This window comes from Cuculus canorus, chromosome 1 (assembly GCF_017976375.1).
Source record: "Cuculus canorus isolate bCucCan1 chromosome 1, bCucCan1.pri, whole genome shotgun sequence".
NCBI lineage: Eukaryota > Metazoa > Chordata > Aves > Cuculiformes > Cuculidae > Cuculus > Cuculus canorus.
The window spans coordinates 167,079,564-167,097,113 of record NC_071401.1 but is presented as its reverse complement, the minus strand read 5'-3'; the positions used below and the strand labels follow the sequence as shown (position 1 = coordinate 167,097,113).

General features: G+C 37.9%; 1 long non-coding RNA gene across 1 annotated transcript; it reads left to right on the top strand.

Moving 5' to 3' along the window:
* The first annotated feature begins 4,781 nt into the window (after positions 1 to 4,781).
* Positions 4,782 to 17,145, top strand: LOC128852023 (uncharacterized). Its single transcript, XR_008449640.1, has 3 exons — positions 4,782 to 4,873; positions 6,716 to 6,911; positions 7,037 to 17,145. It is a non-coding gene; the product is annotated as an uncharacterized LOC128852023 (long non-coding RNA).
* Positions 17,146 to 17,550: the final 405 nt, after the last annotated feature.

Sequence of the window (17,550 nt, the reverse complement as noted above, 5' to 3'; positions counted from 1 at the left end):
GTTTCTCCACCCAAAAGACCTTCTCTCTTCACTTGACAAGTGGAGGAAGAAGGAGGAGGTAGAGCGGGTGCAAAAGGAAGAGCATTTCATTGTTTACTCCAGTAGAGCAAGGCCACTGGCTCACCATTCAAGCAAAACCTGGGTCTGATATCTCACAGTGTTAAACCGTGTGACCAGCTCTGCAGGTGAAGTCTGAGGTTCTCCTAAGGCTCTGTGGACCTCTGCATGCTGAGGACCTAGTCCAGCATGTTGCTTCACAAAGAGAAGTGGAAACCACTGGCGAAGGCATGGCACCATCTGCCCTTGGCCATGTGACACTAAGGGCAGGCTCCAGTTACAACACGTCCTATGGGACATATCTTCAGGAGCCACATCTACCCTTAGCACCAAAGTCCTTACACAAAATGTTTACGTACCTGAAGATCTTTGAAGATCACGGGGCAGCAATCTTGAATATGAAAAAAACATTCCCTGTAGAGGAAAGTTTTTTGTGGAAAGTTTATTTACAATTATTCTTGTTTAACTAAAAAGAATTGTATAGTATCATGTTTGATTTCCTAAGTGCTGCAGCCACATTAAGAAAAGAGATTTGCCCAGCGGCAGGGGATTCACAGGTTCTTTCCACTGCTTTGCTTTCTGCTTTGACCAACATCCAGACTAAATTCAACACTTGCAACCCTCTTCCTAGAGTAGTTATGAGGTAATGATCCAAATCTTTACTGCCCAGCAGCATTTTTTATACTTTTCTCTGACTACACTAGTCACATAAGATTGAAGGACACGATAATTTAGTAAATCTTTTAGAGTTTAAGTTTATAAAGGGTGGAATTTGATCTACTTTATTAATGCTCTGCAATCTGAATTAGATTTGAATTTTGTAAGTAGGGCTCACTAACAATAGAAATAAAATGCACCATGAGCGATATTTAGTTTATTAGTGTCTATTAGTTTCCACTTACAGAGGTAGATGAACTGTACAAAATAAGTGAAGAAAATGTCTGTTTATTTCTTTCACTCTCTATCCTTGTTCACATAAGTCATATTTAGGTACACATTGTCACAAAAAAAAAAAAAGAAAAAAGAGATTATTATCTTTATTCAAGCAAAGCTACAATAAATGGAAAGAAATTTAGTTTTTCTGAGTTAAATCAAATATCATTGATTTACATAGATCTATCATGTTTCAGGTAGCATCAGCTATGCAATTTATTAGTTTTTTAGGCATGGACTATGAACTCTATCTTTACTGCATAGGGAATAACAAGGACTCAATTGCAGCTGAAGTGTCCATTTTGTGTCTGAATGAAAATGTGTATTGATGTTTATGAACATGCAAGTGTTCCTGTGTATAACATATCCTGCTAGAAACTTCTCTGAGGCCTAGGCAGCTGCCCAACGTCCACAAACCTGTCATCATTTGCCCAGCCTTTCTCACTATGATCCAAAGGGAAATTTTCTTCCCAGGAAATAGAGCACTAATTACTTGCCCAGAAAGGAAATTAATGACTCAACAATTGTGACCAACAGGCTGCATTTTGAAGACAGCCAATCCTGAGAAATGTCATCTTTGTCAGGCTATAATTTTCATTCTCTCGTTGAAGGATTTTTGAGTTTAGGTTGAGGGGGGAATGTTAGTGGTGGAAACACGTGTAAAATGCTATGTGGCTGTAAAGCTGTATTACAGGGCAGCTCATTACCCTTTCTGGTGGTGTGAGTGTACTGCAACTGCTCATGCTGGGAGAGGCATGCATGTCCCAGGGGCATTACTCTGGCAACTGCAGTCCTAGCCCTGCCTCTGCCCCTTGTCAAAACCACGTCGGTACTAATTAGAAACCAGAGGTACAATTTCTATGCCATGGTATGTCAAAGCTTCCCTTTGAGAAATGTCCCTGCCAAGCAATACTGCAATGCTCTGATAATCCATTATTACGCGTAGTTTCTGGGCAGCATCAAGCAAGGAGCTACCTTTGGGTTTTGCTGTGTGTTACAATAGTGAAAATGTGAAGAGGAGAAAAGCTTAATTTCTAACAACCCCTCTGAAAGTAGAGAAAGCCAAAATGGCCGTTGCTCTCCATGTGTGACAGGTGAGTCATCAAAAATGAAGATATGTTTATTGCAGAGTTTTTACATCATACCAGATCAAATGGCCCATTGTTAAGGTTTTAGACACGGTCACAAGTCAGAGTATTCTTCTTCCACTTCTCATAAAAGTGAGGTAATTGTCCTGTCACAAATTTATTCCATACAGGCAAATTTCTGCCAAAGATATTTTGGTATTTGAACAGTACAGAAACCATTTTACTTCTAGTGTCAAATGAACCTGTGACCAGAGTCGCAATGGAGAGGAAGGTGTTTCCTTTTGTATGGCCTTTTCAGTCAAGAACAATTCACTACTGCATCTCTTTTTCTCAAGATCACCAACTGCCAAAAGCTGAAGGGAGAAAAACCACAATTCTCTAAGTTTGAGCAGTCTAGAAGGAAGATAATATAAAATCTAGCTGTGATAGATTGAGTTAAATCAATCCAAAGATAGGAGAAATTGCAAGGTTTTTTAGAGTAATGATAAATAGGCTCTAAGCATTTCTCTGCAATTATTTCGGTGAAGCCAGAATGGTGACCCAACCAAAGACTTTTATGACCACATCCAGCTTACTTGTGCATGGCAAAATTTCTCTAGCTCTGGTTACTATTGAGTGTATTATAGAAGAACCAGTAAATTAACTCAGTAGGGGGACTACAGAGAAGAGAGCAAGGAAGAATCAGAAACTGAACCAGAGACAATTACTGGTAGTTGTTCTTCAGAAATGCCTTAGAAGGCTTCTATAGAGTGAATGGTCACAGAGGAGGGCTTAGAAGCATCAACAAAAAAGTGCTTCCTAATAAGTTTCTGCTGTGTGAGAGGAAACAGAACTTTGCACATTCCTTTTAATTAAACAGGATGGCAACAAAGATAGGTCCACGGTGAGCTAGACTTTATTTTCCTGTTCGATATTATCCAGAAGACATTTCATGCCATGGAAAGATTGCCACTGATTTCAGTTCCAGTGGATGTTGTCCTTGGGACCCAACCAGAGGCTTCCCATTGCATCCCTCTTAATTTGCAGAGGAAGGCATAGCCTGACCTTTGCCTCCTCCACTACAGGTTTGACTTGCACTTAACAGCAGTGGCTCCCGGAGGTATAGCAGGGAAACAATATCATTTCTTAACCTCTGCTCATAGACATTAATATACTCCAATAATTATTTTCTGTGCAGGCTGAAAAGTATTCTAAGATAGAGATTTTGAAATCAGTATATCTTTCTGTATCTGTAACCATAATTTCCTATTTACAGCTCTGCCCAGAGATGTCAGAAAGTGAAGTACTTATATATTTAAGCTGAATGGTAATTCTGTTGAATTAAACATATATGTGAGTTCTTTAACTGGCTTACATTTATTTATGCACTAGACAGAGTACATAAACAAATAATACATATAAAGTATATCAAGAAATAACGGCAATAACTGAAATAATTTACTGTCAGGCTCAGAACTGTGCAAACTTAGAAATGCATGAGGAAAATAATTCCTGAGTTTGACCCATCTTTTACTGGGATTAAAATCCTAGTAAAACCCAGTCAGTGTTATAAAGCAAGAAACTTGGTGTCTAATTTAGGAAAAGATATCAGATGTGATGAAAACAGTTGGAGGGTAATGGTGTTTGGAAAGAAAGGGTAATTTGACATATGATTTAGAATTTTTTGTGCATGTTTATTTAATTTTTACATTTAAAGCTCACTCAAATAAGTAAGAGTGAACTCTATTAACTCTCTGCCCAACAATGCACTGAGGAGCTGCAGGGGCAGAGCAGTGCACACAAAGATCTGCATACATCATGAGAGGAGAACCTGTAGCGTGTACAGTGGGCACATCAGCATCAGAGGTTATTACAGAGCCAAAGGAGCAGCTACGTGCCTCACAACTGTGAGCTACAATGCATTCATATGGTGGGTCCTCACAGCTCCAAAGGGTATCCCATGTAAAACCCCGTTATTTAAATTCTCCAATAAATAGGGTTACTGAAGGATCTGTGAGCTGTTAAAAGGAAAGGACTGGGAATTCCTTATCACTTTGGAGGAAGGGGCTCTTTGTCCCCATACAGCTTTTTTCAAAGTATGAAGGCAGCCATACAAACCTCAGGTTTGATTTATACTTTGATGCCCAGGGATCGCAAGAGCTCCAGCTCAGTGTGAGGCTTTGTGTGTTATATTACTTACTGCATTACTTATTTGCGTGTCACAGTACTTATTAGCAGCATGCAAATTCTGCCTGCCTGCAACACTACTGCTTTATCCAGTGTGCATCCAGGATGAATCTGGCCTGAGGCAGAAGTGAATGCCAGAATCCTGCACTTCATTTTGCAGGTTTGCCCTCTCATTACCCCTTGTCATGTTGGAAGTGGTCTGCGCAGACTGATTTAAACCTTCTTTTATCATGTGACAAGAGACACGAAATCATAGAGATCAAAGAAACCATAAATCAAGTGCTTACTAAGATGCCTGCTGCATACGACCTACATTTCACCCATCTGTTACAAACCTGATTTATGGAAACACTGAAATTATAATACTTACTAGAAACCTAAACACTCCTAACCTGGTCTTATTTTGTCCAGTCACATCCTTTTTTTGATACCTATCTGTCTTCTTACTAACCCAAGGTACTTACACATAAGACGTAGAATGATAATGTTCCTAAGCTACAGCTGATTATCTTCTCTGATGTAAGAGATGAGAGACATAAAACAGCTTAGGATAAGGCAATGGTGGAGCAGCACGAAACGGGAGAAACTACAGGCTTCTCTGTGTGATTGCCAGCTAGGAGCCTTAGCAGGTCAGTAATCCAAATGATTATTTATGCAGAGCAGATTTGCATGGAACCACGCGTGTCTTTATGCTGATTTCAGTGTCAGATTCGTATGATGCCATCACATTAGTAAAAGGAGGGGAAGGAGCAAAAGTGCTACAGAAAAGGGCCTGGGAAATGCAGCTTTAATAAAATTCTGCTGCAGTATGCCATCTGTTCCAATGGGAAATCTATGTTGTCATAAATTTGAGTGTTGTGGCTAGAAAGACTAAGGGCACACAACCCAAACTTGTAGATACGATGTTGTGAAAACTACTGAATACAGCTGAGGCATTAATGTGACGAAGTTGGCTTTTCTCCTGCTTAGGAATACTTCTTCAGAATGCATTCCTCTCCTTTAATTAATTCATTACATAAACACTGTATGTGACAAGGTTTGTTACAAACAGCTACCACAAATATTGACAAAAATTGACCCACATTCCTTCTCTGTGAGTAATTACTGAGTACAATGATGCATTCTTTACTCCTTCTGCTGGGCAGAATTTTTGCAAAGGGAGGGATTTGAAGAAATCACCAAACCTTGTACTGTCTCTTGGGGGAAAGTCAAGAGGGAAGATGACAATAAACAGGACTAAAGTACCTGGGGAAAATCTGAATCTTTCCTGTCTGTATCTTTCAAGTCCTACTTGACTGAACAAGTGTTAACAAGATGAAATTATTTTTAATTATTTTTAAATTAAAATTCCTATTATCCACAAACCACATTCATGAGCAAAGACTCCTTAAAGGTAGTAAAAAGAAAACAAAAATTAGTTTCTTTCTTCTATGGAATGTCTAATATAATCTCTTTATTTCTATTTTTTATTATTCTCATGTGCACAAAGTACCTGCTAAATGTTGCTTAGAACCGAGTTAATCACATCAAAGACAGGTAAACATGCATGCTCTGTGACAGAGCTCTTTTGAAAGGGGTTTCTGTTTTTCTTCTGTCTCTAGCAATGCCTTGTCCAAAGTAACACAAACCAATTATAACACATATACCAATGGACTGTCAACTTAATATTTGCTTTCTGTAAATACTATTGATACACAATTCAGTCAAAGAAGTGCTGCGGAAAATTCTGATATCCTTGCAGGATCTTAGAAAAAGTAACCTATTTTTGCAGAACATCTACTGTTCAGAAAATGTTGTAGCCCACCTAGAAATGGAACAAGACCTAGTGCATACAGAGCAGCTACTTTTGACTGTGTTATGTATGCAGCGTCTCTCAAACTCCCTTTAAAAAAGGCCTTCCTTTCCATATGGCATCAGTTTTCGCAGTCTGCAGATCCACAGGTTGAAAAATCTTTTATTCAGCTATGTAGAGACCTTTTTTTTGCTTTGTATGCATTCACATATGTTTAATGGAGCAGTAAACAGTACAGATAAGCCTAGTAAAATTCAAGCTACATTGCTAAGCAGCAAGACGAATAAAAAATGTGCAGACCAATGGTAAGATCACAGCTTGATCATAGCTATGAAGATAAATTAGTGCATTATATGCAACTTTTAAACTACAGAAAACAGTATGCAAATGTGTATAAAAATCCACTAGTTCATTCATGTAGGACAGTTTCAGAATAAGGAATGTTGAATGGACCGCAAGTGCAAGCCAGTTTTTCTCATACTGGTGGTGGCACATTATTCACATTCCTTATGAAATAAATATCCTTTCTAGACAATCCTTATGACTAATACACAAGATAGCAGAGTACGGGGTTACTGATCAGAAGTGGTTGACTCTCGCACAGAGTGGTTCTATTGGATCAAATCTCTGGATGGCTTTGCTACTCAGTACCCACCACTTTTGCATTTATTTTTCCCAGGAATCCATTATCATCAGTTTTTACTTACAAGAATGCTTCTGGGACAAAGATGACCTCTCCATTAAGAAGTTCCAGGAACCAGTTACTTACAGAAATGTGGAAGCTGAAGACTGCATGTCCAGCTGGGCTGGAGCTTCTATGTACTGTGGAACTGGTATTTACCTGTGCCTCTGAATACTGAAACCTCCTTGTCAAGGTATGATGACTAAAAAAAGAAATGTCACTGTTGATGTCTATGAGAAGTAGATAAAGTATACATTGTTCAAACCACATATGTGATAAACTTTCTCTCCTTACACTCCCCACACCTTTTGCCATCAGGTAGAAGAATGAGAAGGACTCTGCGAGATGTGGCAGAATGGAGCACAAGGAAGCTCCAGTAGTATTCAGAGGAAGGAAGGTTGCTGCAGCAAGGAAATGCTGTGGAAAACTTTTTGTGCTGCTCCACCGCAATCACGATCTGAATTTACTGTCTCCTTTGAAATGCATTTGCAAACTGAACAACCTGCAACAGCCCCATGAAGTAGTTAAGACAGAGCAGATTGGAAATAGCCGCTGATTTTCTGCTGGAATCATGCTAGGATGATCTCACAATGAGCCGAAGGCTTTAGCAAGCACACGGTGAGCTACGACAGAGATGGTTCAAGCTTTTGCTTCACTCTACAGAACTCACGACCTCAAAGAAAAGGCTTGCCTTGCTGAAGCAAAGGGAAAGAACAGATCGACTTATCCAGATTCTCAGTACATATCAATTGTTGTAAAGAACACAGTGGAACCACAAATATATAGAATACCTGACAACACTGACCCAGATATTTCACTTAAATAGCTGAGGAAAATTTAAGAGATGCATAAAAATATCTTCTAGAAAGTTTACGATAGGTTTTCACTGTTAAAAGTAGACTTTTGCTATGAGTTAAGTAATCACAGTCATGCTATCCTGAAGTCTGAACACGGAGAGGATGATAGACACTGAGGAAACTGTGGTTTTATTTATCATTTGTATTGTGTGGGAGAGACAGAAACAACAAAAATAAAGAACTCTGACCTATTCCTTCAAAGAAATATAGGCACTTACCTCTCTGAGGCAGACTTTAGGCATTTGTTGAATGAACGGAGCCTTTTACCTGTCACCTTGACTTAGGTGTCAAAGACACGAAGTGTACTCAGGTGTCTAAACCTTTGTCCCTAATAGAAAAGCTGTCTGATATCTCATTTATTACAAGTCACTACATGGGAAGGCTAATTACTACCAGACACAAAGCTCTGCTTACTGTCTTATTAGTATTATATCACAGAGACTCTGAGAAAAAGGGATGAACATCAAGTTTGTTGAAAGTCATTGTGCCAGGCTGACATCATCCATTGAGGTGTCTTTTTGGTCTATACAGAAATTATCAAATACATGGTGCTTCAAAGTGATAATCGCTGCCTGAGAGTTAGTAGCTGTACTGTATTGCTAAGAGAAGAGTCCTTATTCCCAAAGAGCATCCCACTGCTGTGGGACTTTTTCATATTCTTATGCTGATGCTGGACTCTTTTCCTCTTACTTCAATTGAATCCATGGTCAGAGTTGAAAGTTTGTGCGTATTCCTTCTTAGTATCTTGTGCAGAATTTCGTCTACAATACCTACAGAGAAGGTCAAATGGAGATTCTTACATCTGACTCAGGGAGGACAGACTGACTCAGCTATGCAAACAAAAAAAAACCCACCTCTATTACGGGGTGAAGAGATTGACCTTTAGACATAGCAGCGATAGCAGAATGGAACAGTCATAAAGCTATTAACCAAAGGAGTTTGACAATCTCAAGTCACAATGAAAGAATTTATTTTAATCTTTCATTTTTGAAATTCATTGTTGCTGAAATAAAATTGGCTTATGTGGACAAGTTTTAGTTAGGGGTCTACACAAAATGAAAAATCCTACATTAGTCACAGAATAAGTCCAGAGCTGATCTGGGGTTGGTTTTCTCCCGGACTTTATTCTCTGACTATAAATATTAACAGTAAGTCTCGTAATTAAAGTTTTATAATCCTGGGCAGGGTGATAAGTTATTACAGGCTTGAAAACATGAATTTTCAGCTAAAATGGAAAAAAAAAACTCTACGCACAGCAACAAAAATGCCTCAGCAACTGCATAGCTGGACATTTAGAGTTAAATTTATAATTTTTTAGTTTTTTTCAGAGTATCAGTGCTACATGGTCTGGAGTTTGTTTGCAGTGCAGACACCTGAGTTGGTTCCACAACACTAAATGCACTGTGCAGTTTTGTCTGGAACCTGCTCCATAGAATTTGCTTAAGACCTAAAAACAGTATGAAAATGAACAACAAGCAAAGTCTGAAATTTTTAGTCATTGCACAGACCTTTACTAGGAAAGTCTTTTGCTGTGAGGAGTCTGCAATGCAAATAAACAAGATAGGAAATGACAGGCGGAGATAGCATTGAGGAAGTGATTTGACTAAAGTAACAATGGATGACTGCAGTATAGCATCTGGCTCCCCTTGCTTCATAAGTTCAAGTTGCAAGTGTTTTGCCCATTTTACAGACACATTATTTGTCCAAACTCAATTCTGGTATCTATTTTAAAAGTCATATCAAAACATGATGTTGTTATCATCCCAATGATCTTAAAACATCTTTAAATGGTTTACTTTTCAAGTCTTTTCACTTGCCCAGGGAGTAAACCCCGCTGTTTACAGACTCTTGTGTTCCAGACACCATTGGACTGTCTTTATTCACTCCACTGGTGAATGATTAGATGATCATTTGAAAGAGGCATGTATCCTGTCTCCTAGGAAAGCTGTGTTCTCAAAAGTTTGCCACTTGTTCATTTGAACATTATTTTATTTGCCAGAGTACCAGGGGGCATGGAAACACTGGAGCTTCCCACTGTAAAACGAGAAACTGTGGAGCTGGCATGTTGAGCTAAGAAAGCTTGTGTCTTCTTTCTACCAAGGAGCAGTGCAGGGTGCTTTCAGGAAATGTCCCAACACTCTCATCATGGACAGTTATTTTAGACTATTCCATTGTCTACCAGTCCTGAATCTCACTGTAATGGCAACTTGAAAGATCTGTGGTCTGCTACTTAATAGGACATTATCCGAGATGTTGATTTCTCTTTTTGCATTCTTAATACAAAATTGGTTTTCAGGAATAACAGATGCAGCAAACTTTTTACCTCCTGGGAGCCTGAAACATAAACTGCCGTTTTGCTGGCTGGCTTCTTGACAAAGATGAGACGCTGACTGCAAAGGACACGAGTGATATCTCAGCATCGTGAATTCTGATCACTGTCACCTCCCTCGTGCATGGTTACAATGCATCCTGGAAAGCCTCTGTCAATGAACAATCCAATAGGTCCAATGCAATGAGACTACTTCTGAATAACTGGCTCAAATCCAGGACAGAAATTTTTCATCCTGAACCTATATCCCCTTCTTAGCCTCTTGCCCCTTCTATGCCTTTAAGCTGCAAAATCCTTCTGAGGAACTTTTCCTAGAAAAAGAGTGTGCATTGCCCAACACATTCAGGCCTTGCTCCTGCTTAAGTCCTCAACAGAGCTCAACAGAGTATCCAGTACTATGAATATCATCCTAATTCAAGGAGAAGCATTAAATACTTGTTGGTTTGCTTTTCTGAGTATTCACAATCCTTAGGGAAAAATCTTAGAAAATATTGGTTTAAGAATATTTTTCCTAATGCTCAAGCTGGTTAAAGGTGCTGAAGAATATTATGGGCATGTCTAGATGAATGACAGCAGCACTACAGAATGAAGTACATTGTCAAAATCAGTGGAGACCACCAACGAAACACTTGAGGCTCTTAACTGTGAGGAATAAAAAGCTGGAGGCATGATATTGGAGGCAAGAAGGCTACTAAAGGCATCCTTGGGGATGATCTTTTGTATTCTCCTAGCAAATAAAAGAATTCCAGTGAGAGGAAACAAAAGACCTGAACAGCAGGAATATTTTGGGACTGGAGCCAGGGAAAAGAGTCAGTAACAAAGACTGGTAATTTTGCATGAATTGCTGTTTTGTGTTGTTGAGCACCAAGACACAGCTGGTGTACTGGTGAACCTGAGAATTTGTATTAACTGTATTGAAATGATAATGAAGTTTTTATTTTATGATTGCAGATGTTGGTGGATTATTGTTATTAAGCCTATTAGTGTAATAGTAAGAATATGAGTTCCTCTTTACTTACAGTCTTATTTGTTGTAGGTTTGTGAAATTAAATTTAGATAGTTATTAAATAATTTAAAATAACATAGAAGGTCAATTGAGGAAATAAAAGCCCAGAGACAAAGGTAAAGTAGTTTGACAGATTCAGACTCTTGAGAATTTGGAGTGAACTCAAAGCATTCTTCTGTTACACTCTGGACACGCTCTTAGTGGTTCTATATGGTGATACAAGTACAGCAGAAGAAATAGAGAGATCTGGGGTTGGTTTATGAACCATTGAAAGAACAATAGTCCATTTTACAAATTGGTTTCTCCCTTTGCCTCATCTGAAAAAAAAAAAAAAACCCAAACCATCAAATATCTAGTGACTTGGGATGTCTAGATTTCTGGCTGCCTAACGTGAAGCAACTCCAAGTTGCTCTGTTTTCAGAGAGGAGGCTCTGTGTTCAAGATTTCAGTGAACTAGTCTTTGAGTATCTCAGCTGAACATCCAACATAGTAACCTTAGCTGTAAATATTATCTTGCTATATGAGAGATGCATTTTTCAGTATAGTGACCAAGTTGTTTCTTTCTTTTAATAAGAAACTCATAAAATGCATGTGCTAGGTCACTTGACTTGTATATGATTTAAGTGTATATTAAATACATTAAGACAGTTCACTACTTTTACAAACTTGCAATCTTTGTGTTAGACAACAGTTAGGGATTTCCCCACAACAACCCTGTTGTTGCCCCTTCCCAAACTATCTTTTTTTTGAGGCAGTACTTACTGTGAAGTTGTGCTCACAAATGCGAAGCTCTAGTTTTTTAATATACCTCTCCAGGCTGTGGTATGCAGCCTTTGGCAGCTAACCAGCCAGCCAGTGACATGTGGTTGCTTTCCAGAAGAAAGGCATGCTGCAAATAGAAAGAGCGCTGCGCTCCCACACGGAAATCTTGCATGGGAGACCTCAAAGGTATTGAAAACAAGGAAAATCACAAAAGGATCACTCTGGCCCACTTGCTTGGCTGCAGGTATCTGGATATGGACTGTGGCTGATTCAGTGCCTGCTGATGCCCCTGAAGCATTAGCTAGGGCAAAACTTTTGGACAATGTGTAAGTGTTATGATGAGCCTTTCTCTCTGCTCATGTGTGTGATCAGCCAGCTCAGAGACAAAATCACAATTTTTCGTAGAGAGTACTAAGTTTTACACCTTTTCTCTGAGCTATGAGTTAAGCCTCTGCTTTCAAAAGGAGGAATGAACTGCTGGGTTTGAATAGCTTGGGAAAGAACTTTTAACTCTTGTCTATGTGTATACTTTGAGACATATAAACAAAACATCCACTGAAAGCCTAGTCCTTGGAAATCATAAAATAAATATTTTCCACTTCCTCTTAACTATAGCAATTCCACAGATGTTCTTTGCACACCACTCTCATGCAGAAAATTCATAACAATAAAACTCTAGAAAAACATCTGCTTAGAAACAAGATTGGCAATTTTTAATGTTCTCACTATGTTGTTAGCCATTCCTTCTTACTTTCATTCACTTTGCAACAAAAAAAGGTCATCCTAGAAAAAGCGAAAAAGGTCTTTGAGGGGTGATAGCTGTAAGGTACAGAAAAAGGCTGGTGAAATTATGGAACTTTTATGTGAATCTCTGTAGTAGCACAGCCATTTACATTATGAGAGACTGTATATGTGTGTGCACAGGTGTGTGCATTTATATGGAGATGCACACACAAACTTACAGCCATTCCTTAAGAAGTAACATCACAATTTTCCTTTTCAATGCAGTCAAAATAAAATAAACATCAATCTTCCAGTGCAGCCTAGGCAGTGACAGGGTAAGCTCCCACGTTATGCTGCCAACAAGCTTCCTGGGCTGAGAAGTCCGTTCCTTTCTTGCCCTCTTGGCTGAGCCTACCTGTAGACACGCCAACAAGCATTAAGAGTTATAGTGCTTTCTGTTATGACATCTAGCTCATCAGACTACTAAACCACCTGCTTGATTTTGAGCACGGGGAATATTTCCTTATTCAGGTACATTCACAATTCCTGTAGCTGAACAGGCATCAGATTAGTCAGAAAATTTAACAGGCAGCATTTACAATCTCATTTCACACAGACTACGAAATGATGACAGCAAGGAGTCACTGCTTTCCTGGCCTCTGTCTGAACTGCTGCTTTGGAGCCAAGAGGCAAAGTAACATTTTCTGTAAGTCCTGTGTTCTCTGATTTTTTTTTAATGAGTCCATTTTAATACCAAAAAATAATTGTCTTCAAAAAATGTGCACAACCTCCATTCTCCTGAAGTATATGACTGTCAAGAGGCAAGTCCGAAAAAGATTGTATCAATTCATTTTGTTCATATGACTCAGAACTGAGAGGCAGTGCAATGCTCAAAATTGTTTCACAGCCAACACGGTAGCTTAGAGTTCCCAGACTCGGCAGAAGGTAGAACTGACAAAAAATTGTGAGATGAACCGTAAGTGAAAATGAAGTGATTCTGTTCACTGCTTAAGGTGATTCTGTATTTGTATCAACAAAAGTCCTGTTGATTTAGCATGATTATGCTAATGCATAATTTAATTAATGGTAGCTTGGAGACAGTTTTGTGATTTCAGTGCATATCAGAGAATTGAAGTTAGGCCAACAGAATATTCAGATACCAAACAGTTCTGAAACATCCATCTATATTTGTTCATTTTGGATGTCCAGATAGACATTTTGGGAAGATATGATGAATACTTTCAGAAGCTGACCTTATGTGACTAGAAACATCATGTGTTTACCTTAATTTCAAGTCCTTGCAAAGGTTGTCTGTCGCCCTTTAAAATTATACTAATAAGCTTAAAAATTAAAATCCTATAAACAAATCAAAATAAAAGTATAAGACATAAGTATACCCCTATTTCACTATTCAGCAGTTTTGTTTATAGATGCTAGGACAAGAATGTGAATTTTGAGTAGCTAGAAATACACAGATATCTTCACAGATATATATTCACAGAGATATTTCTGCAAGGAGCTCAACCTGCCCGAATTTTGACTTGGGCACATGTCCAATAATAATTGAACAAAAGAAGGAACTGCACAAGAAACCACCTCTGAAAGCAGAACTTCCACAATTTCACACTGAGGCACATAAATCCAGAGACCACCCCTTAGTTATACCTGTACTGATAGTTCTGCTCTACCTTTATTGTTAGCAATTACTTCTCTTCTACCAAGGGCTTCTGTAAGGTTTTCTGAATGGTTGCTTCTGGCAGGGCTCAGTGCGTAATTAGCAGTATTATCTTCCATAACAAGGATGGTGTATATCAGACTGTGCATTATTAACTACTCTGCTCTAAGAAGACCTGCTGAAACTTTTCAGTTTGATATTAGAGCATTGTCTGATTTCTACTAATTACAATGGAATAATTTGTTTGACTAACACTGTAAGATGTAATTCTAGAAGTAGTAATTTTAGCAAACTGTATTTTCTGAACAAAGTACTTTGGGGATCATAAAGTATTAAGATATTTTACTATTTTTAATATGTAAATAAAATGAGTTAAGGGTATCATCCTGAATAGAAGTCAAAATGAAGCTTATTTTTGAAGGGATAAATACTGTATATTCAAACACATGCGTAAGAATGTTCTATATCTGATATCACTAACAAATATACAGAAGGAATATATATGTTAATTATTTTTTAAGATCCTTGACTCATAATCTTAAGCAAATACCTACCAGAAAATTAGTGAGCAACAATGTCAATAATTCCACAAGAATTGCGAAAGAAAGAGATTTTCAGGATAGTTTTATCCTAAGTTCGAATGAAAGAAATAAAACGTTGTTTTAAGAAATGAACCAGGCAAAACACATTTTACTATGGTTTTAAAGATATAGGGTTCCTCAGAACAGTGGCCAGCCAGACAAGATGTTCCAGCACCCTGAGATGCCAAGAAGGTCTGTATTGACCCTTCATCACTTTCTGAAAAGAAATTTCACACTGGTTATGAGTTACCCTCTTAGCAAAGGTTTTTCTCAAAAGAAATACATTTTATTGAAATTTTTCTATACTGATAAATTAGTATTTTCCAATATAAAAGCATTCCACTTACCTCTGAGCAGTTCAGCAATGTTTCTTACAAGCCATTCCACTACAGAGGCATAAAACCAGCCAAACAGGTGGCCACCACGTCAACATGGCACCAGACCGACATTCCTCAGGCTGAGCTTCAGCCAACAGCTTAGCTGAAGTCACTCTGATGTCTAATCTGAAAATCACATTTAGTTGGAAAAGTACAGAAAGTAATTTTATACCCAAATCTCAAGAACCTGACAATGCTCTTCAATTCATAATTCCCAAGTTTTTGTATAAACTTCTTCATATCATCTGTGCTTTGGGAAATTTTAATTTCATTACGGCTCTCCTATATGTTTTCTTATACAATTTGTATTTCCTCCAGAGATGACACCAACATAGAGCTACTGGATGTATGTGAATTTGTCTTGTTTTCTTTAAGCAGTTTCTGAAGGTTGAGTCTATTTTGTTGATAGCAGATTGAGCATGTGCAGATGTTCCCGTCTTACATGAGTAGCATTTTTGGAGTGTTAAGTCTAAATCCAGTTGTGTGAACGATGCAGAGAACTTGAAAGAAGTTGCAATTTTTAATTCACTGGTGGAGAATCGCTACTGACCTTGAGAGAACTGTAAGGAAAGTGAGTCCATGGGAAGTCATTTTTACTTATGCACCATGCGTGCTTCTGCTTACACTACTGCAGAATCCTGTGAGGAAGTCAACACGCACCAACATTTAATACACAATCTGTAAACTATTAACATTTAATTTAGGATTATTCAGTATAAATTCATTTTATATCAACAGTAATGAGTGCTTTTTTACAGATTGTGACAGTATTTGTTCTTAACATTACACTGACTGTAGGCTGATTGACAATTTCGAACTATATTCCAGTAGCCCAAAATAATGTACTCCCACTCTCAGCTTGTGCTTGAATATTCAAATCTGCAGCTGTAGGAGTAAAATAGAAGACAGAGAAGTGGGAAAAAAATTAAATCTCACTGAGATTCCAGGTGTCGGATGTTTGATATTGGCTCACCTCAATGAACACTCTTTCCTTAGATATTTGGACCCTATTATAGTCCCCACAGAAAAGTTTCAAATTTAACATGCTAGTCTTGCAAATTCTTGTTTAATAGCAATGCAAATAAAGTGGGCCAATGAACTACTAATGTTTCTTACCCATTTCAGCACTGTTGGATTAAATCCTGAACATGAATTTCAAAATTATTCTTATAAACACAAAAATTTTGATTCTTAAAATCAGACAACTCTTTGAGGTTGGTTTCTTCAGTATGAACCTTTAGACCAGAACTGTATCAGCAAGCTACTTTCTGGATATGCCTCTGTACATCCGAATGGCTGCAATCACAATGTTTAGGCCATGCTAGCTTGTTAATATTCGAAAGCTCTGTATGTATGCGCAAGATGAGTTTAAGGGTCTATTATCTCACTTGCATAAACAAACAACTGCTTGTGAAACAATTTAGCATCTGGCTTTACAGCAAGAATTAATTATTGATGTTTGTTATTATATTACTGCTATGGATAAAAAAGGAAAGCCCACTTCAAAATGAAGAGAGTTCATCGTAGCATCTTAACAGTCTTATACTGTTTTCTTAGCACAGAAGAATCTGTGATACTTAACCACTTCTGTTGTTTAAAATGAAGGCTATTCAGAATGAGAAAAGAAATGTTCTCCCATCCTCTATATCCAATCAAGGCTGATATCTGGATAAAGGGCTTAAAAGACTTAAATTTAGTAAGTCATGCATTCAGGGCACCAGTCAAAAGCTACAGCCTCTCGCACTGAAAATTAAGTAACAGACCTTTTTCACATATTCAGTCTGTTAGGCTTTGCAGAAGACTGCAGAAATAGTATCAATTGCCTTTAGAGATTCTGCAGTCTCCATTGTCTTGCAGCAAGTGTGGAACATTTGGGTCTTTCCAGTCCTTAGTTAATCTCCTCTCCAGGCAATAAATGCCACTCTGTAAAGAAAGGATAGGATTCAGGAAGTATAGTGAGGTTGCTATGGTTTGCTTTTCTGCATTGTTTTAATCATGTTACGGAGACTAGAAAGGCAATGTGAGCCCCATAAAAAATAATTTCCATCAATATATTTTTTCATTATCATAACGTATTGCACCTTTATGATTAATCCCTTCATTGCAAAGAAAAAATATTAAAGTGCTGACCTGAAACATACTCTTAAGATTTACTGCTTTCTTTGACATATCAGTATGTGAGTAGAATAAGAATTGTTCTGCATAATAAGAAAAATGATATTTTTATACTCACTTTCATCTTTCATTCTAGGTATAGGATGAGTGAATATCCAGTACATAGAGGACAAAAAAATTACAGGTTATATTGGTACATGAAGGCTGGCACAGACCACCACAATCAAGAGTTACTCCAGTTTACACTAACTAAAAATCAGTCCTACAACTGTGACTATCTGAATTACTGATATCTCTGGGCCAGTGGCAGAGCAGGAAACAAATAACACATGTAAAATGGACTGTTTCTTTTACTTTTTCTGACATATAGAAATCTAGTGAGTTAAAAAAAATATTTCAGAATACGG